At 41.8% G+C, this 20,789-nt stretch overlaps 1 protein-coding gene across 2 annotated transcripts in view; it reads left to right on the forward strand.

Annotated features, from left to right (window-relative positions):
- Positions 1-11,726: 11,726 nt before the first annotated feature.
- Positions 11,727-20,789, forward strand: part of CTXND1 (cortexin domain containing 1) — a 35,782-nt gene continuing 26,719 nt past the window's right edge. The window contains exon 1 of one of the 2 annotated variants that reach the window (XM_059858509.1): positions 11,727-12,204. The gene's annotated coding sequence lies outside the window, so the exon portion shown is untranslated. Of the gene's footprint in view, positions 12,205-20,062; positions 20,463-20,789 lie in introns of those variants that run through there. The other variant, XM_059858510.1, reaches the window with a different exon arrangement.

The following is a 20,789-nucleotide window of genomic DNA, read 5'->3' on the forward strand; positions in this document are numbered from 1 at the left end:
AAACCCAAGCTCCTGCCCTGCTCAATATTCCATGCTGACATAAATCCATGGGTGGAGCTGGACATGGAGCCTCCACTGGCACAAGCTGGGGCAGGTATTTGGCTCTAACACAACGTGAATTCCACGGAGGAGAGGGGCCATGGGCTCAGCTACACCAGAAGGGCCTGTGGGCAGCTGCACAGCAAACTGGGCTCTTGGCAAGAATAACCTCTGGCATAGTGAAGCACCCATAGAAATACAAATTTTATTCCAATATTCATCAAATATTCAATAGAAAATACTGATCATTTGACAGTTTAGCAGCATAACATGGAAGTCACTGTCTGGTAGCCCCTGTTCTGCTGTGGGCTATGGCTGTTTACTTCAGAGGAATTTCCTCTCAGAAAATTCCTGAAGATCTGAACAAGAAATTCCAAATTCAAAAGCAATAACCCAATACTTAAGTGAATACCACTTGGATGAGCTGTTATTATTGTTTTCTAGCAAATATTTTTGTAGCATGTGGTGGGCAGCTCATTGAAACATGAAGATAATGACAATCCATGGAGCCTGAAGCTTGGCTGACTTGCCACAGCAGACAGACAACACAAATCTGTGGGATGGGGTGGGAGGCAGGCACGATGGGATTTCAAAAAAAATCCCAAACAAACCCCAGTCAGGGAAACAGCTTCCAAAATATTTATTAAGGTTTTCAAGGCTTCAAAGATAAAAGAGTCATTCCAAACATAAACTGTCATCCCACACAGACAGTGCTTGTACTTACATGCTGTTGTCTCAACAAGCTTTTGTTTTCAGTAGAAAACCTTATTGTTTCTGAATATAATTGGCAGGAGATGAATTTGGAGATGTGACACTGACTTCAGGGAAGTGCTGTGTGTGAATGATCACAATTTACCAAAGGGCTGAGTGTGCCCTGTGTTGGCCTGTGTGGCACAGGAGCAGTGTTAGAGGAAGGAAAGAAAGAAAAAGAGGAAAAGGGAGGAGACAACAAAGTGTGTCACAATCATGTTCAAAAAAACTGTGTTATCCAGAGAAGTTCAGCTTAAAGGCACTCACTTCCTAGACAGCTTCAATGAAATATATTATTTTACTTACTTAATTTAAGTGTATCTTGAAGACTTTTGTATTTCCAATGATGGATAGAAACACCAGTCATTACTGCACCTCAGCCAGCACGTGGTGGTTGATGAACATTCCTTGATGAACAAAGATATTAGCACTCTACAGATCCTTTTCAGTAGACAAGAAATTTCCCCACCATGTGGAAAGAATAGTCTTGCTTGCTCAGTGAAGAATTAGCACAAAAATATGAATTCCAAACTACAAGGGAATTTCAGCTGCAAAGTCCAGTTTTAGTTTGGACTAAACTTCCACTGAAAACCAAACTCCATCAAACCCCAGGCTATCAGTGCAAATCCCTGTGGTCATCAGGTATTTCTGGTTATTTTGTGACCAGGTGTGCTAGGAGTCACTTCCACCTGCTGCTGAGATAAATTCTCTGCAGGAGTGAGGTTTCAGCACACATTTTCCCTGTCTGTTCAGTTACCTGCATCTTTAGGTTCAGCTGCATTCCCTTCCTTTTTCAGACTCTTCCTCTCATCCCCAGGCAGCTGCTCACTCCTCCCTTTCTTGTTCCAGCACAATCCTTTTAAGATTCATATCCTTTTTGATCTCCAGGCTCTCAGACTTGGCAAGCCAGCTGTGTAACTGCCTGGGGCCTGGAAAACAGCATTTTCCCAGCTGATTGTTGAATTATTGTTATTTTAACTCCCTTGAAGTTGTTTACCCCAGGTATTCATGTCTCGATCGCTGTTTTGTTGCCCATTGGTTTCCATCTTCTCCCAGACTAAACAGCTTCCTTGGACTTCACTCTATAAATAATCTTCACATGCACAGGCTGAAGCACATGAACTCTTCATGAAAGCAGCACACTTAATTCCCCTGGTTCTCCAAGCCACAGGAGTTAGGATTAGCTATCTAGAACATTATACTAACAATTCTCAGATTTATAGGTTAGGTCAGCAGTGCAAAAGGTTTCTGTGCTGCAGTCTCTGACTGCTGAATTTGCTCTCCTTTGTAGGTTTTCTCAGCTATTCACATGAATAGGGAGGTGAGGGAGTAGGTGAGTTGCCACCTGAGGTATTGTATGAACAAGGATCTTCCTTCCAAAAATTCCTAGCAACCACATCTTTCATGCTTTGTACATTCACTTGCTAAAATTGTCCCTTTGTTTAATATTTTCTAGTTTTCCAACACATCTGTTTCCTTATCTTTCTTTTCTCCTCCCCTCTAACTCATATTTTCATAACACTTCTTTTTATAAACCATTTTGTACAAAGAATGTTTTTTGCAATATAGCCTGAGGTTTCTTAACTTGTTTGTATTCCTTTTAAAAAGTGGTGGGAACTCCTGAGAGAAAATGGAAAATATTTTTCAAGACTTCTTAAAATAACTGTTTGTTGGTAGAGCAATGCACTGAAAACAGAAAACACTGCATCTTGTTTGCCTTATTCCCCATTTCTGCTAGCTACAATTAAGAGCTAAGGAAATGAGCATAAATTCCTGGAAGAAGAAAAATAACTTACAAATCTATTTCCATTTTCTGGAAAAAGTTTAACTTCAATCAGTGTGCATGTCATATTTATCAGCTGTCATTTATCAGCCAGCCTGTGTGGTGAGCACCTCTGATATGATGCTACAGAAAGCTGCAGTGTGAATGAAAGAGGAGAAAAGGCTGCACCAGCTGTCTTTGATTCCACCTGGCCAGGTCCACACAACACTGAATTAAAATCTTTTGTGTCTTTGGAAACCCTGACTCTGCCAGTGTCCCCAGCCACTGCTAACAGGGTGACACTGGGAGGAAGCCTTCCTTAAGCAGCCTGGATCCATCTGGAGTCAGCTTCCACTAATGCCTGGGGCTCTCTTCATTTTTCGTGCAAGGGTGACATTTTTCTCCAAATTTAGCACTAAAGTGGAGTTGCAACAGCAGGAGTTTTTGGCACTTGGTAAGAAACTTTTGGAGCCACTACAAAATCCACCCAGACAAAGCATCCAACAGCTAGACAAAATGCAGTGTCCCATTGCAGGGCTAGGAAATGTTCCTTTGCAATGCAGGAAAAGCATTCAACGTGCTGGTATTTGTAACCAGCCACACATCCCAGTCATGAACTTGTGGAGAACACGTTGTTTCCAAGAGGAATGTCAGTGTTAATGCACTGGGGAGCGAGTGGGTGAGCGTGAGACACGGCGGGGATGTGTGAGCACAGCGGCCTTTGGAGGGATGCAGCCTGACTCTCCTGCTGGAGAAGGGATGAAGTCTGGCTCCCACACAGCCAGCTGTCAGGGCTTGCTCATCCTCTGACCCCCAGGAGGTCCAGCAGTGACCCCTGGCTCTGGTACAGCTGGAAGCCTCAGGTGTTTGATGAGCTGGGCTGTCTTGGTACAAAGGAGATGGATGAGAGCTGCAGCACTTAGGGAGCTTCAGGGCCATTTCTGTGCACTGATGCTATGGCAGGGGAAAGTCTTCTTCCAGCCTTTGAAGGCTTTCTCTTGAAAAACATTTGGGATAAGATGTGGAAACAGATTTTGAGATGTCTTTAAGTCAGTCCTATGTCTTCAGATTATCCTAGACAATGGGACTCATTGAGAGAAATGAATTCTCTTTTCCCTGACAGATGATGAAAAAAATCCAACAGTGTGGATGCTACTCATTGTAGCAGAAAGAAAAGTTGTTATTATCAATGGGCATGGCTACTCCAGAAAGGTCAGAACAAGCTCTGATTCCCTTTTTAGCTGAATAGTGAAAGTCCATAAAGGGATTCCCATGAAGATTTCCATCAGTCACATGGAATGGCCACTGTGGTGCAGACAGGCTCACACTGAGATAGGACTCAGATTTTCTGGACTTTGTCTTTTCATTATACTAAAATATTTAGCAGCACTAAATAGGTAACAAACATTGCTTACATTTTCAAATGTGGAAAAAAGTTGCCAGTCACTGAAAAACTAAAAGTTCAGAAGCCTAAAAAAAAGCATGTTACAATAACAAGGCTGAGACCTAAGTTTGTTTTCTGGTCTTTCAACTTGTGGCAGAGATCTAAAAGCTATTTTAGTAAAGGACAGATAATTCCAATATAAGCAAAAATTAGAAGAAATTTGTTCAGTACTGAGCCATTCACAGACACTTGGTCATAAAACAGCAAACAACTCGTCATTCTTAATGTTATTTTTCTCTGGGGAACTGAGTTTTTTGTTTGCTGTAATGAACTGTTATAACTGAGCTCAGTTTTACTGGAGTAGAGCTTTTTGCTAAAGCAAAAAAGAGAGATGGAGATTTATTTTGATTTAAAAAGATGGTTGCAACAGAATAAATATACTGGCAATATAACCAGGACTTTCTAAGTATATAAAAAAACCTACATTCAGTAATTTTATTTTCTATTTCATTTTTCAAGGGAAGGCATTTAATTTTCATTGCTGATATATGCTGGCATAGAAGATCAGCTGGCAGATATTATAATGAAGTGTTCTTTGTTTACAGAAAAAAATTGTGTTCATGATTTTTTAATAATGTTTGACAGTCTTGTCAGAAAGAATGGAGGTCTCAACTGGAATTGTTGTTTGTCATATGCCTGAGGCCTGAGGTTGATTTATTTTGTTCCCAAGCTGAGCTGATTTTATTTGAACTAATAACTGAAACTTTTCTTGCACCTTTTGCTATGACAGTGCAATGAATGAAGTCCTAATGAATGAGCTGCATTTCTCAGAAAATTACCTTCATGCAGCTTTCCCCTGCACTGCCTGGTAATTTTTAAGGCTGTGATGTTTTATAAGGAGATACAGGTAGTAGCTAAATCAAGATACAGAGGTAACTTTGCTCTTCCTCTGCAGCTCTAATCAGAGCTGATCATTTGTGCCAAATCAAGCACTGACTTTCAGAACAGACTAACACATCATGGCTACAAGAGTGGAATATAAATCCTATTCATGCAGCTTCATCTCAGGCCCACAGTGGGGTTTGTGGTGTGGCTGGATAATAAGCCCACAGGTGCAATTTAGGTTTCTTACCAAGCACATCAGCTAGAAAACCTCAGAGATAATAGTTCTTATCTAAATTGGGCTTGGCATTCTGTTTTACTGCACCCCTTGGAAATCACAGAGGATGAGCCTGGAAAATTATTTTGTCTAATGAAAAAAAGCTGGGAGCATGAAGTGCTACCTTTTAGAGGACAAAAAAATGCTGTGCAGAAGAAACAGATTGTGACAGCAAAGCAGAGCCATGTCCCACCCAAAGCCCATCACCTTTCAGCTCACTAACTCAAGGCCAGTTCCTGGCTTCATTCCACTTCCAGAGGAGCATCCCATCCACTGAAGGCATTCCAGAACAATCAGTCATTTTGGGGTTTATGGTTTCTCCATTTGGATCCTAGGTTTTTATATATTCCCTTTGACAAAAGACATACTGGAAGGTTTCTGTTTGATGACATTTTCCCTGCAGTTCTCTGAACTGCATCAAGATGCTGCTTCCTGCACAGAAACCCCAAAACATCCATGGCGGGAATTGGCTCTCTAGAAAAAAATCCAAAAAACAAACAGCTTGCATTTGGCATGATGAACTGTTTTGTGTTCCAAGTCCATATTTTCATTTTGATTCTCCTGGACATAAATGTCTTGTGATGCTGAGTAACAACAACATAATCTGAAAATTATGCCCAGCTGAATGAGGTTGTTCATAGCTGTTATTCCTCAACTATGACTTACACATTCCAGATATGATGCATTTTTTACCTGTATGCTGTTCCAAGGGATATGTGCCATGGACAATGGCAAACACTGGGAGGGAGCCTCCCATAATGTATGAGCCCATTACCCACAGTCTTATGATGCATCTTTTAATAACCTAGTTTTGGTTTGAGATTCTTCCCATCTCCTAAGAAGCTCTAACTTGCTCTAATTATTTTTTGATTTAGTTTTGCTCCCTAGACATCTTAATTCACAAGTTTTAAGTTGTTGCTTAATACATAGCATTAAAAACAGATTCACACCCAACTATTAACTACTTGGTGCATTCAGGCATTAGCTAATAAGCTAAAATTCATGTGTTGAAACAAACTCTCATAGTCAGTGTCTGCCCACAGACACCATCTGAGATGACAATGAGTCCTTCCCATCACTGTAGCATCAAGTCCCAGGTCACCAGCCTCCCAGAGCAGGAACCACACTCGTTTGGACTGTTCCACTGAGAGACTGAGCACATTTTTTGCAAAGCAGCAGGAGCTCTCTGCTTTCAGGAGGGCTCATTAACTCTCTGCTCAGAGCTCCCAGCCCCACCACCCAGACTGCAAAGACAGGGGCAGCCCAGTTCTGCCCTGGATCAACACTGGCCATTAATGTAACTCACATATTATATATATATATTATAAATTTTATTACTATAATTATATAATATTGCTATTTTATGATATATGTGTATGTATAATATACACATATTTAAATATTTCTTAGTAGATTCTTCAAAGCATTACTGGCACAACCATCAGCTATGTCAGACAGCTTCAGAGAGCTTTATGGACCCACAGACCTGAACTCCTCTCTCATCCCAGCTCCTGACTAAATTAAGTCAGGAGAACATTAATGGGACAGCACAGGCACTGCACTTGCCTTTCTCTTTGTAGAAGCTGGCTGCATAAAAACCCCATTTTGCTAAGTCCTTCATTTGCAGCCAGATTGCTTTCTCTGCTACTGCAATTCTTTTGACCCAGGCTTTTGAATCTTTGACTTCAGCTCTGAGGAGAATAAGAATAAAGATGCACAGATAAGGAGCTCATCTGATCATACATTTCCCTAAAGACACAGGAGAAAGAGAAAAAAAAGTTTCCCCCATGACCCCATTCAATTTTTATTCTCTTAGAGGCTTTTGGGGACTGGCTACATAAAATAATTTTATTCCTCAGAATTTTCATTACCAAAGGAAGCTTGATAGGTAGAATTAATACTGTTCAAATGGACAAGAACCTTCATTTTCTCTCCCTGCTGTGCAGTGAATAACTATCACAGAAGAGCAGGAAGAGGTCAGTGGCCTGTCCTGGCTTCATCCCATGACCTCAATCAGAATTGTGAATTTCCAGCCTCTGTCCTGCCATAGTCTGGGGTAGCTGGGGTTTGTTCACACGCTCCAGGTCTGACTTTCCTTTTTATTTCAGCACATCCAAGGGCTAAACCACCCTCTGCCACAGCCCCAGCCCTCTCCTCAGCTGCTGTCCAGGGCTCTCAGTAGCTCCAACTGCCTCAACTGCCCCAAGTTCTCCTCCCCATGTGGTGCAGGCAAAATCCAACCTGCACCACCTGGCCCACCCTTCAGCCTGTCACTGTCTCTTTCCAAGTCAAAACCACCTCCAGAATGAGCACATCAGCCTTCAGAGGGGCACTTCCCCAAGAATTCCAGGGGCAAATGCAGGATGTGTTTGGAGAAAAGACCTTCTCTGATCTCATGGACAGTCAGGGCTGTCTGCATACCTCTCTGTTCACATCATCTGCTGTCCTCAGTAACATTCTGCTCTTTTCCCTCTCATGCTGAAATGCAAACCCACAGCTTCCCATGGCTCCAGAGCACATCCTCTCAGAGCACATATCTTCACCAAACTGAAGGATTTTTTTAGGGCTGGGCCTGCCCTCTCATCAACTGTGAAGGATCTTATGCAATTTTGGCACAGAGACTACAATTTATATAAATAGATCTTAAATATTCCATTAGATCAGGTTCAAGTTCCATGATCCCACTTATAGTTTTACTGGGGACACACCTGGATTTGTGTGACAGAAGGATTTCTCCTAATTCTTGACCTCAGAGAGAACAACTGTATAGAAAGAGTAAGGAGAGCAAAGTTGAATTCATGGGTTTAACAGAAAAAAAAATTGGGATGAAAAGTTGTGAATTAAATAATGAATTTTATTTGTACAGTAAGAGTAAGAGCACCCAGAGAAACTAAAGAAGAAAATGTGAAACAGATTATAGAAGAGTATGGAATCTGCTAATTTAAGGGAAAAATATAAGCTAATTAAGATATTGATGCCCACAGTTAAGTGTCCCATTAAATTAGAAAGCATGTCTCTAATTTAAATTAGATGCTTTGCTGGCTAAATACTCAGTTCCTTTTTCTCCTCATCTTCAAGAACTGTAATATGGAATACAATGAAATCAGTTTAAGAAAGATTTGGGAATGTCCTGCTAGAGGAGGCAAGCATAATTCCCATGCATTCACTTTTACAGGGTCTGGCTATGTAGACATATTCAGGACAATTCATCTGAAATAAGTAGATTCCTAAATTGTTTGTTTGTAGCTAAATGCTTGTGTTGAAAATTAAGGTGTTTATCATTCATCTTAGGTTAAATTATTCTGCATTAATAAAATACAGATCGTCAGCACTAAAGGGAGGAAATGGTGTCCCTCTCACACATTAAACACAATTTAACTGTGACAAGTTAATTCAGTGTGGATGCAAATCTGGTTTCACACATAAAAGAAATTAATATTGTCCTAACCCTTCATGTGCAAATGTCTATTTTTTGTTACTATTTTTCTTCTAGGACACAATATCAGGCAGATTTCCCTCTAATTACTGTCATGAGATGTGCAGAAAGAGGTCCTTATTCTAGTCCTTGGTTTCTATAGGTTGCAGTGAACAGCTGACCATGGAGCCAGCTGAAAGATGATGAAGCAAGAGAATAACTCAAATTTGAATTACAGTTCATTTAAATATCTGAGGAAAAAGGGTGATCTTTTGCCTAACTTTGGAAGGAGGCACAGAACACCCTTGGCTCTTTGTAACCTGAAGTTGTGCTCTCTGAGTCCTCTGAAGGCTCAAGAGATTGAGCAGCCTTTGCTCAGTGTCTTTCCCCCCATTTTTCTCTTGCCCAGCTGAAAGAAGAGTGGCAAGCTGATCTTCCTGCAGACATTGGCCTGCAGCTCAGCTTCCCTCTCTGCAGGGCATGCTCTACCCTGCTGTACCACAAGTTATCCCAGGATATTCCTAGGGCCATTCCATACAGCCACAATTAACCTGGAACACTAATTCAGACTGCTCCCAATTTTTTTAAGTGTACAGAGCCTGTTCTTGACACAGCTATACTGTTACTATATAAATATTTCTATGTTTGTGATAAATAAATAAATAAATTTACAACAAACATAAATTTGTACCTGAACTGGTTTATTTTTCTCAGGGACAAACACTCTGCATTATATGGCTCTCTTCAATATTACACATCCAGAGTCAATTATAGACCTTTATATTTCTCTGGCAGGAAGGTTAAAATTCAATTCTCCTTTATTGCAGTTTGCAAATACAATATACTCTCCAGCTGGCTTGCAGAAGCTCCTCAGTTAAATCATCTTGTGCAACACTGCTTCTTAGTCACTGGTCCCTCCCTACACAACAACAACCTGACAGCCCCACACTGCCAGGCTATTTATTGGTCTGTCCTTAAATGGGAGAGTTATTTTACACCATATTTGCTTTTTACTGAAAAAAAAGTGCCTATGTGGACTGCAAAGACAGTTTTGTGGTTTTTTTTTTTTTTTTTTTTTGTTTTGAGGGGTTTCTGGGTGAGGGCACAATGGTGGTTTCAGGTTTTCAATGTCTCCTGGAGGCTTTGAGTCCATGCTGTCATGCTTTGTGCCTCTCCCCAGTAAATCAGCTGCCTGGTTCTTTGTTTTCAGGGTTTAAAATACTGTAACCAACAGAAAGTGAAGTGATGTGTTAGCACAGCAGAGTTCCTGCATTACTGAACTGAGGCAAGGAGCCCAGAAAACCAAAGGAAAATGATCCACTGGAATCTCCACTCCTTCCCTCACCACAGCTCCAGAACATGAGATTATTATGCTTGTTAGAATACTGCTTATCTGCCTGTGGCCAGGGCTGGTGTTTCCTGGAATGTTGAGAAGGTCCACACCTAATTACAGGGCTGACTTGATTATTTTTGTCCAACTCATACTTTAAAGAAATCCATCATGGCTTGTCCCCAACCAAGGAAAGTAAATGAACTTACTGGAAGGATCAATATACTCCAAAAGGGTGAGGCAGGAATAAAGAGGAAAATTGGAGCACCTTTCTACAGGGTCCTATAAAGGCAGAGAACCTTCAGTGTGAGTTAATGGTTTCTGCTACCAATACTGCAGCTCCCAGATCCATCCAGGTTTTCCTGCTTTGCTTACAACAAGGCTGTCACCTGGCAGTCCTGGTTGTTACATCTGCATCATTTTGTCTGACTTGGCTGGACACTCCCAGGGACAGGGACTGTGCCTTGTCTGCATTTTAAAAGTAAAGATGCTCACATCATGCATAATTACTATACAAAACAAACTTGACATTCAAGGCAGCTTGGTTGGGTTTTCCTTTCTATGACTCAACAAATTTGTTACCTTGAGGTGCTAAACACAGTTGTGATAACAAGAGTGAGAAAAAAAAGTCAGTTTTGCTACTATAGAATTGTCTCCTCATTGCATAGGAATCCACTGGAGCTGACACTGTTAATGTGCTGGTTTCCCCTCTCCTCCTAGGTGTTATTTTTGTGAAAGTGCAAAGCAGCACCTTTCCAGCAACATCTGTCAGCCAGGAAGACTGAGTATTTTTGGCATTTTCACAGGCAGAAATTACAGCACAGAAAACAATAGATACAGGACCAATGATGCTGACAGGTATCATAGAAAGCTGCATTTATATAGGAATTCCAGAAGAAACTGAAGTCCAGCTAATAAAGCAACTTCCAAAGGGGGAATGGGCTCTTTCTAGATGCCTGTCCTTGGCTGCCCTTTTTCTAAAGAATCCAATTAATAATCCTGAAAAATTTATTAGCCACACTGCTTTGGTTGCTGGGATTTCCCTGTGCTATCTGAAAGGATAATCAGCCCCTGGGGATGCTCAAAGCCTTTGCTAAGGGGGTCAAAACCTTCCCTCACCAACAAAAAGCTGCTCCTCTTCTCCTGATATCAATGCCCCCACCAGTGGCAGAGAAAATCTCCCCTTCCCAAGAGCCCTGGGGGATGAGTGAATCAACACCTTACAGAGCACCTGGTCTTGGGAAATGTTTATTAATGATTGCTGAGTTATCTGTTGGGGGTGCCTCTGTGGAAAAAACATCCCCATTTTTGCCTGTAGGACTGCAATGTATTTGTTTTCACAGATTTGCCACACATGGCTGGGCACAATTAGCATTTGCAGGAGGCCTGGGTAGCAGGTAAGCACGGCCCCAAAATGGGGCTTTTCTCCTGAGAGCCCCTGTGAAGGTCAGGGTTGGAGCAGGCAGTGGTTCAGCTTCACAAATCCACTCACTCCAGCTGGTTATGGGGAGAGCCAGTGCAATTCCCCCATGGCTTCCCAAAGGCACTGAGTCAAACATCTCAGTACAGCACAGAAGAAATTAGGGTCCCTAACGAGAACTTAGTGGCACGGTGGCTCTTGGTCATTCTGCCTTTCTCTTATTACTGCTCGTTAATTCTGCCCCATCTGCGTGCAGGAGCCCCCATAAGTGACAGACACTCTGCAGAAAAAGGACCAGGGTGACAGTCCCTCCTTCAAGACTATGGAGCCTGTTAAACCCGAGATGTTAATCCATGAAGTTTTCAGCTTTTACTTTTTGACGGTATCCAGCAGGGCTGGTACAGTGCATTTCAGAGCTAGGAAACCCCTCCCCTTCACTTGCACTTCTGAAAAGCAGAAGATTTAGTTCAATTGACAGAGTGCATTCCTCAACATTTAAAAATGCATTGGCTTTCTATTGTTAACTTGAGCTCTCCCTGAAACATATGAATTAGCGTTTGGCTGAGAATTCCACTGTAAGTTGCAGAATACGACAAACTTGCACGATCCAGAACTGTAAAGCAAGATGAAGCATCCCCAGCCCCTTTGCCTTTAAAATGCCATGGAAGCACGGAGGCTCTCGGCAGAACACCTTATCTGCTCTCCAAAGCTGTGACTCTTCATCCTTTCCTTATGAAGACCCAGGGGATTGCTTACTTAGCATACACCAGAGGCAATGGATAGGGTGAGCAGCCACTGCAGCCAGAAACCCCCAGCACCGAGCGCGGGCAATTCCCTGCACATGCAGAGACTTTGGAGCTGAATTGTGCTGAACAGAGAGCCCTGGGCTGGGGCTGAGCGAGCCATGTGTGCCCGGCAAGAGCGGCTCCGCTGAAAAGCAATGCAGTAAGTGCTGGGATATTGCAGCAGGCGCCGCTCCCCCGGGCTCGCCGGGAGCCGGGGCTTTGCAGCTTCTGCTGCGAGACACAACCTCCAGCCCGGAGCAGGGGCAGGGCTGCATGATTTTTGGTGTTGTTTCTAAGCGAAGTGGAGGGATGGAGTGGGTTTGCAGTGCCAGGGGCCGTGGGGTTTGTTTGCTTTGTGTGCCTGTGTGGGTGTTGCAGGGGAGTGCTTGCTCTGTGTCCTGTGCTGAACTAGGGCTGCTGGCTTTGGGGGGCTTTCTGTGCTCGTGTTGGACAGAGAGGGGCTTAATAACTTCATGTCAGCAGGCGTTTGGGTTCTCCTCCATCATGCAGCATGTTTCCCGAGCTTGGGTGCAAACTATTTTCTGTACTAGTACTGGGTAGTCTGGTGCTGGATTTACAGGGGCTGTGCCTTTGGGTAATGATGAATTGTAGATTGAAACTATGTGAATGAGTGCCCTGATGGTGGGTAATACTTTTATTTCACTTCAGCAGATATGGCTAATTCCTAGTTTGTGGTAAATTCTTCACTGTGGTCTGGAATTGCAGATGCTTTTTTGGTAGATAAATGTTTGTAAGCAGTACTTTATCATAGCAGAGCTGTGGCTTTCTTCAGATTCTGATGTTCTGTTACTGTACTCTGCAGCAGCAGCTTTCTGTTTGTACTGAGTGGGAGAGGGAAAGCATGAGTTAAAGTTTGCTTTATATGATGAAGGATTTTTTACATAGTTTGAAAGTGTTTGCAAAATTAGCATTTGGGCATTAATTGCAGGCCTTTGGAAAGATCTGTGCAGCATTTAAAGCGAATTTAACCGTACAGTTTTTGTTCTATTACTTAGAAACTAATACCAAGCTTCATTCCTCTGGTTTCTTGGTACAGCTTCCTCAGTGACTTAAGAGCTCTGGCTTTAGGATAACTGCCTGCCTTCAGCCTCACTGCCATTTTGGGCTTCAGGCATGTTTAACTCTTTAAGGTAATGTTTGCGAAATGTTTTTAAGAGAGCAACTGCCAAAAGTTAGGGGTTCTCAGTCAAATGTCAATAATAAATAGCCATTGGTCTCCTGTAAAGGAGCACTAATGAAACCATTCCTTGGTTTTCCCACTCAATATTTGTTTGTAAGTTGGGATTTATTTAGTTCTTGTAAAATATTCACATAATGAAGAAAGAAATATTCCTCTGATATATCTGTCCTTTTAGTTTTGAGCAAAATTTGTAGCATCACTAATTTGAAGGGATAATTCTCAAAAATTAGGCAAATAAATTTCAGCTTCTTCTAAAAGAGTTTTTGCAGAGATGCTGCTGAAGATGTGTGTAATGTTTAGTCCCAGGCACAGCTGATGAGACCCAAAAATACCCTGGAAGTTCTGGCACCTTTTCACTCCCGTGCAACATGCATGTCTTGGAGTTTTTTCCTTGAGATTAATGCTCAGGTGCTGAAAAGAGATATTTCCTCTGGCAATGCATTCAAGAGAATTTTCTCCTTTTCATCTAAGAGAAGCCTTGTGACATATGCTGTTATTGAGTTGCAATTGCTAAGATAATGCAAAATGAATAAGTGATAATTATTCTCCATTAGCCGTACAACTTTGAAAATGAACAAATCTACAAGGAGGGTGGATCACATCTGAATCTGATCTGCTCCCCTCCTCCCTTTCTCTCCAACCCCTACTTCTCCCCTTCTGTTTATGAGCCTTTGATAGGTGCTATAGTTGCTGTCATTTAAGGACCTGAACCTGAGATCGGTGCAATTTTTCCAGTCACAGGTTCACAATCTGTGTGTGCCTCATCTGCCCCTGTTTTCTCCATCTAGATTTCCAGCAAAGCCAGTAGCAAGCTTGGAAGATATGAGAATTTATTATAAGATATCTCTGACTGAGCATTACAAAGCTGGTTTTGGTATATCTGTCCTGAGGAAAGAGCAGGGATTTTACCTGTAAGTAAAACGTGCTCAGAACACACAGTTTTGGTGACATTATCATCAGATATTTTCAGGTAACTAACTCCAGTAATTTAACAAGCTATTGTTTTCAAATTATTTCCTCTGAGGTGCAAAACAGGGGAGGGAAAGAAATGCAAAGAAGGAGTTGGATGTTGGAAAGCCACTGGATTCAGAATGAGAATCACAAGACAAAAACGAAGATTATGTCTGGGTTTATGCTTCCATGCAATTCTGAGTCTTTAATCAAAATGTGTTTCCTGAACTGGAACCTCAGAATTATTTGCCAATGTTATTGTTCATGTCAAATGTAAAATGGAGAACATTAGGTATAAAATCTAATTTCTCAGCCTAGAATAAGCATATGAGTAAACATGATGTTTTCAGCTCATCTTGTCTGTAAGTAACCCTGGCAGGAGCCTTGCCTCAGAAGTCAAGTTCACTTTATTGCATTGCAACCTGAGAGAGAAACACGCAAAGGGAAGTTTACTAATTTTGTCCTACATTGCCAGTAACGAGCTGCAAGTCAATTTAATTAATGAAGAGTAGCTGCTCAACATTTGTAGTCACCTGAACTACTCTAATTTGCATCCCTGTATTTCTACCAGCTTTTGACGTGTGGAGGCACGGACAGATTTCCCTGGCAGTGAGAAACACCACTGTCATTTAAGTACCAAAGGCAAAACTTCCAGTACAAAACTGGATAAAAGAATATGCAGTGGGTGGATAAACATGCTGCATAATTCCAAAGCCCAGTGGAAGTGTGTGTCACTGTTGCACCAGGAGGCAGTGGCGCAGACGGTGTCACGTTAAAAGACACGACATTCAGCACGTTCTCAAAGAGATCAGTTAGCTGTGCTTGTACAAGAGTGGGGAGTTTTCGTACCATGCTCAGTAGAACTGGCATGTTTGTAAAGAAATGCATCTTACAGCTAGTGGCATCCAAAATGTGCCACATACATAGTCAATACTTTCTTTGTGATTACAAAAGAAAGGACATTTTCTTTCTTTCTTGTTTTTCAAGGGTAGACTTTCTGATGGCGTCAACTACTTAGATATGCTGCATAGTAATTATTTTATTCATATGTATGAAAGAAAATCTCTTAGAATCTTCATTATCTTATCTGCTGTGAGCATCGAGATTGAATTTAACTGGGATTTTCAGATATCTCTTTAGACAGCCCATTTTCAACAACAAAATGAATATGCTATTATTTTCTACTATCACTTCTTTCCAAGGGCAATTACTTAATACTCTGTAATAGCTACAATTTAGGATACTTCATTTGCCACAGTGACTCTCCTCACTTTCCACACCCACACAAACCCCAGAACCTACTGTGAGTAAAGCAGCAGTGCAGTAGCATTCAAGGAGGATTAAAGGACTAAGATTGAGTACTTCCTAAAGCCTGCAGCCTGAGCTGTCATTTAAAACAGGAGCAGAAGTGATGTTCCTGCCTTTCCCAAGTGCTACCCAAAAGATATGCACACAAAACCCATGCAGAATTAGAAAGATCACACGCTATGTTTGGCAAAGTATCTTCAAAGTGCACCTGGCAAGGCAGGGTGACCTTCACAAAGTGCAGAAGAGCTGGCCCACAATTCTGTCACCTTCTGCATCTATTCCTTAAAGCTTTAGGCAAGAATTCTGGCATCTGGCTTTTTGGAGGATAATTCAGGACATTGAACTTTAAAAGGAGGCTGTGGAAGTCTGTATTCTAACAATCTTAGCCACGAGCAACAGACTGCAAATCAGCACCTGATTTTCACTGAAACATCTGGAAGAAACTCCAAATGCCACATGCTCAGCTCTGAACCTTCATGAGTTCATGGAACCTTTAATGATCTTTTCTTTCCTTTTGGACAGAAATAGAGGGGAAACAGCATGTGAGCTAAACAAGGGTTTGCTTGAATGATGGCTGCAGAGACACACACCTCTTCTCAGCATTATTTCAGCATTTGAGTTTCAAATCTGTTTCATCCAGCCCTGGGGAGACCAAGCCTCTGGGGATCTTATTCATGATACTCAGAATTCATAGTAGTCAGCCAGAGAGATTCCTAGACAGGAAGAGCATTGTATCCCCCAGTGTCAGTCAGGACTTTGTTCAGAGGGAAAGATGAGGAAATGAGACAGAAGGCTGCTGAAAACACAGATGCTCACATTTCTTCTGCTAGAAACAGGGAATGATTTATTTCTTTTTATCATAAATCACAGGTTTTCCTTCAAGGCTTTGCTTTAGACTTTCAATCAGTGCTGATGGCTGTAAAGAATCACGTGCCCAAGCAAATCTAAACTAGCTGGTGGAAAAGCCTTCCATTTCTCTCCCTGCCCCATCTGATTGATTTCATGATTACTGGAGAATTTGCTGCTTCACATTTCATTTGTCTTATAAACCAGTCCAAGGCAGCTGATGTCACCCATCCAATTTTGTTTCCATATTCACATTCAGGCTCCCATTCTCTCTGTCAGCATCACCAATATATCTATGACTTCTTACCAAATAACCATATCACACCATATGCTGCAGAATTGGTTTGGGTTTTCACCAGTTTAGTGTAGAATTCAGCCCTCAGTCTGAGCATAATTCAGCTGGGAGGAGATCAATTCTAGAATCACCGAGTGGTTTGGGTTGGAAGGGGCCTTAAAGCTCATCCCATTCCAACTCCCTGCCATGGGCAAGGAATCTTCACTAGACCAGGATGCTCAGAGATCCATCCAGCCTCTTCTAGAACACTTCCAGGGAAGTGATGTTTAAAAAGCCTGGTGAGAGCCATGAGCCAAAAGCCACATCAGATATAATGAAAAATAGTGAGAAGGAAAAGAAGAGGAAACCTCAGCTGCCAACACAGAGGGAGCCAATTTTTGTCAGTAAGATCTTGTCAGGAAAGTGTCTCCCACTGTTAGAAGTCCAAATAATGATAAGTCATAATTGCTCAAAGTCAAGAAACTCAAAGTAACCAAACAAAGAAGACTGAACTCTGAAAAAATAAACATTGCATTCATTTTGCCTTTCATTTTGGGGTATTCTTAAGGATTTATGCTTCAAAGCTTTCATCTTCAAGCATATGAGAGCATTTAGAATAAAGACTTTTATATTCTTGCACAGTAACCTCAGCAGAGCTTCAAAAGCATCACCACATATGAAAATCATACAAGGTTAAAATTTAGGTAATCCCTATATTGAGAACTACAACTTTACAAAACATTACTTTCTTCTGCTTTGTTTTTATTTTTTACAACATTACATGACCATCTTTGTGTCTTTCAGCCAGCAGAAACGTTTCCCAGGAAAAGAAATTGAGAGATTTTCTACCACCTGCATCAGCAAACCACCAGAAAATGATGTTTTCTGGATTATATTCTGCCTCTGAGTTCACTGTATCATCACTGCAGTTTTGCAAGTTGCAAGCAAAAGGCAGCCAGAAAGGAAATACCCAAGTAAAGCTGATCCAGTTCTTGTTCAGCTGCAAAAGTATATTCAGAAATATCTCTCCTTACTCTTTTCATGTGCTATATTTGGTCAGCACACTGAAGTTGACTTGCATTGTATTCTCTCCCATTCAGACCCTGTCACACCATTACAGCACTGACAGTTCCCATCTCCATGCTCATCTGGGTATTTTCTGGGAAGAAGCAGATTCTCCTGTTTGGAAACACCTGCTTTCCCTTCATGTCATTTTCCTTCTGCCACATCTTAGTAATGAGATTTTTTCAGGGTTGCCTGGAGAATGGGAACAGGTTGGTAATAGCAAGAAAAAAAACCCAAAAAACCCCTCAGAATTGCATCTGTGAAGGAGGTTTTCCCCAGCTGCCTTCTGCTTTGGATGTTGATCCCATATCCATGGGAGGCAGTGATGAGATTCCCACTGACTCTGCAGCAGAACCCAAAAGAATTCTATGGGAGGTACCTTGGGAGTATTTTTGGTGGTGTTTATGGTGCAGAAAAAAAAGAAGTGCAGGAGCTCATGACCTTGCAAACCCTGGCCATGGTGAGCAGCCCCTCCTGGGCAAACACCCAGCTCCCCTCAGGGCCTTTATTTGCCCAAGTCCCACACACATCAAACATTCATAGCTGAGCTCTTACAGACACTGAATGAAGTTTTGTTCCTTCCTCTTGTTTTCTAATATTGTCTTGATTTAAATTAAGTGCAGAACAAAGGAAATAATATTTTAGAAGAGGAATGAAAGCATAATACAGCCACAAATAAAATTTGGTTACAGACAGAATTAAGGTAGAAGAAGTAACTTTTCTTATGAAGAAATGCTGTACCTGGGGAGGGTGTTCTGTATAATACTCCATAGCTTGGGATTTGATTTAAAAATCCTTTTGGACACACTTAGATCTCAAAATGTAGAGAAAACCAGCAAGGGAATGTGTCTCCTTTTTTTATATTTAAAGCATTTCCTTCACATAATCCTTGTAAAACCGAGATTTTGGTGAGCAATAATAAGTGCATACAAACGAAGCAGATTCTCTGAAAGAAGCAAAACCCAAAAAAACCCAAGTAAATTAAGATCTGGAAAGAAAATGCAAGCAGCATATATTCCACAGTAAGTTTCCTTAAGCAATGTTTAGTGCTAAGGCATTTTCTGTTTAATGTAAGAGCAGAAGCAGCAGGTCCCAGCTGGATACACCTGTCTCTCTTGACAAAGCAGCTGAACATTTCAGCAAGCAGCCAGGGAAGGAGTATGTTCATGTGCTGCTTCATTTCAAGCTCACTGGACAGACTTGTACAGCAACCTGTCAGGGTTGCTGACATCAGTATTTGTCTCCAAAAGTACCCTGTGACTCTGGGATTGACTCTAAAGGACACAATCGAGCTGTTAGGAAGCACAGTCTGCACAGAAACCATCACTGTCTGTAAGAGGAAGAGGTTGAATAGGGGGAAAATACAGAGAGGGCATTTAATTTACAATTGTGTACAAGAACACACACAATGTGCAAACCTTAGGGCTCATTTTGGGGTTTCCACCAGCTGCTCACTAAAAAGGACTTGGGAGCCACAGGAGCCCACAAATAACACAAGGTTTTTGTAGCATTTGTCTATGTTATGAAGACAAATACACGAAGATTCTCATGAACCAAAAGAAGCTCAGAGCTTTTCTATGCCTCTTTTTTGTTTTTAACACTCTGAGTTTCCTTCCCTGAGCCTGTAGACCTGAAGGAATAGCACCTTACAGGCACTGCTCCCTGGCCCTGCCCGTGGGCACAGATTAAACACAGCAGAGAGGGAGCTAAATGTGCTGCCTGACTCTACAGAACAGATTTCTGGTTCCCCTGCACCTGGGGTCATGTCATAAAAGTCATGTTATGCTTTCAGGTGGTATTTAATCAGTCACCATCCATAAGAAAACACCTCAGCTGACTGCTAGGCTTTTTTTCCATTGTGGTTAGCACTCAGGTGTCCTTCTACTGATTGTGGAACAAATTCTTCTGTGATGCTTGCCTGGGTTTGAATGTCTGGACATGCTGCATGTGTGGTAGGTGAAACTTCTCAGCCTGCTCACTGCAAACACAAGGGATCAGTCTCACCCTTTACCCTGCAGTTACCATTGCTGCCATAGCAACCTGGCCCCATATATTCAAAGTTTAAATGTGTTTGTATGCCTGCTGCCCTCAAAACCATTTCTCTGTGCTCCAGTGACTTCACTGGGCAGTTTGGCAGCAGAGGGCCAGGTTGAATTCTTCTCAGTTAAAATTCACAGGAGTTACAGTTTAACACTGAAAGGGGCTGTGTAAGGGAACCACAGGAACAACCAACCTAGGCTGAGGGTTTTTTTTATGAACTCTGATTTAGTGATTTAAATTTATTTTCTCTTCTGAGATGGTCTAGAGCTCATAGGCAGTGTATTACTCTGTCTTGGCTGACAAGAGGTAACTTCTAAAGATGCATGACCTTAGTTTCTTGCAGTCTTAGAAACATAATAATACCTCTACCACATTGGAAGTAATACTTTTTATTAAAGTTCCCTACCCCATCTGCAGTTATGGCCATGTTATGTGCTCTGCCACAGTAATAAGAGAAACACATCAACATGAACCTTGCTGGAAATAGCCCTAGCACAGCTTTGAAAGCCATTTTTTCAGGTGAATGGAGTAAAGAGAAACTTTTCATCTCCAGGAACATATGAGTGCACTTCGAGGCTTGGCCAGCTGGAAGCAGGAGCTGTAGCAAAGTGCTCTGGAGCCTGTTTGGAAGCTGACTCCAGCACAGGAATTGAAATAAATGAATTTGGCACCTAAAAGGAGGTTTTGTGGAGTCAACGCTTTCTAAGCAGAGGACAGAGAGAGATTTGGCAAGGTTGGTGCATACATTATTGACATTTTAATGTCACAAAGGGGTAATCCCAGGTCTAACTCGGAGCCAGCTGAACTTGTTGTGGTCTTGAAGCCCACCCTTCTCAGGTGTAGGGCTGAAGGGATGCTGAAGTGCCAGCCTGGGTGGGCAGGGGAGTGCTAGACACTGTCAGAAAACACACACATGCAGAATAAACACCCCCCCCTTTTTGTACTAACCTGTCATTTTCTGCATTCCCTACTGCCCACCCACCAAAGATAAAGCTTTTATGTGGATAGTTGTCAGAGAATGAGCATGAGAACGTTGAGAAAATAAATAATTTATGCCTGC

Source organism: Haemorhous mexicanus, chromosome 13 (genome assembly GCF_027477595.1).
Source record: "Haemorhous mexicanus isolate bHaeMex1 chromosome 13, bHaeMex1.pri, whole genome shotgun sequence".
In the NCBI taxonomy this organism is placed as follows: domain Eukaryota; kingdom Metazoa; phylum Chordata; class Aves; order Passeriformes; family Fringillidae; genus Haemorhous; species Haemorhous mexicanus.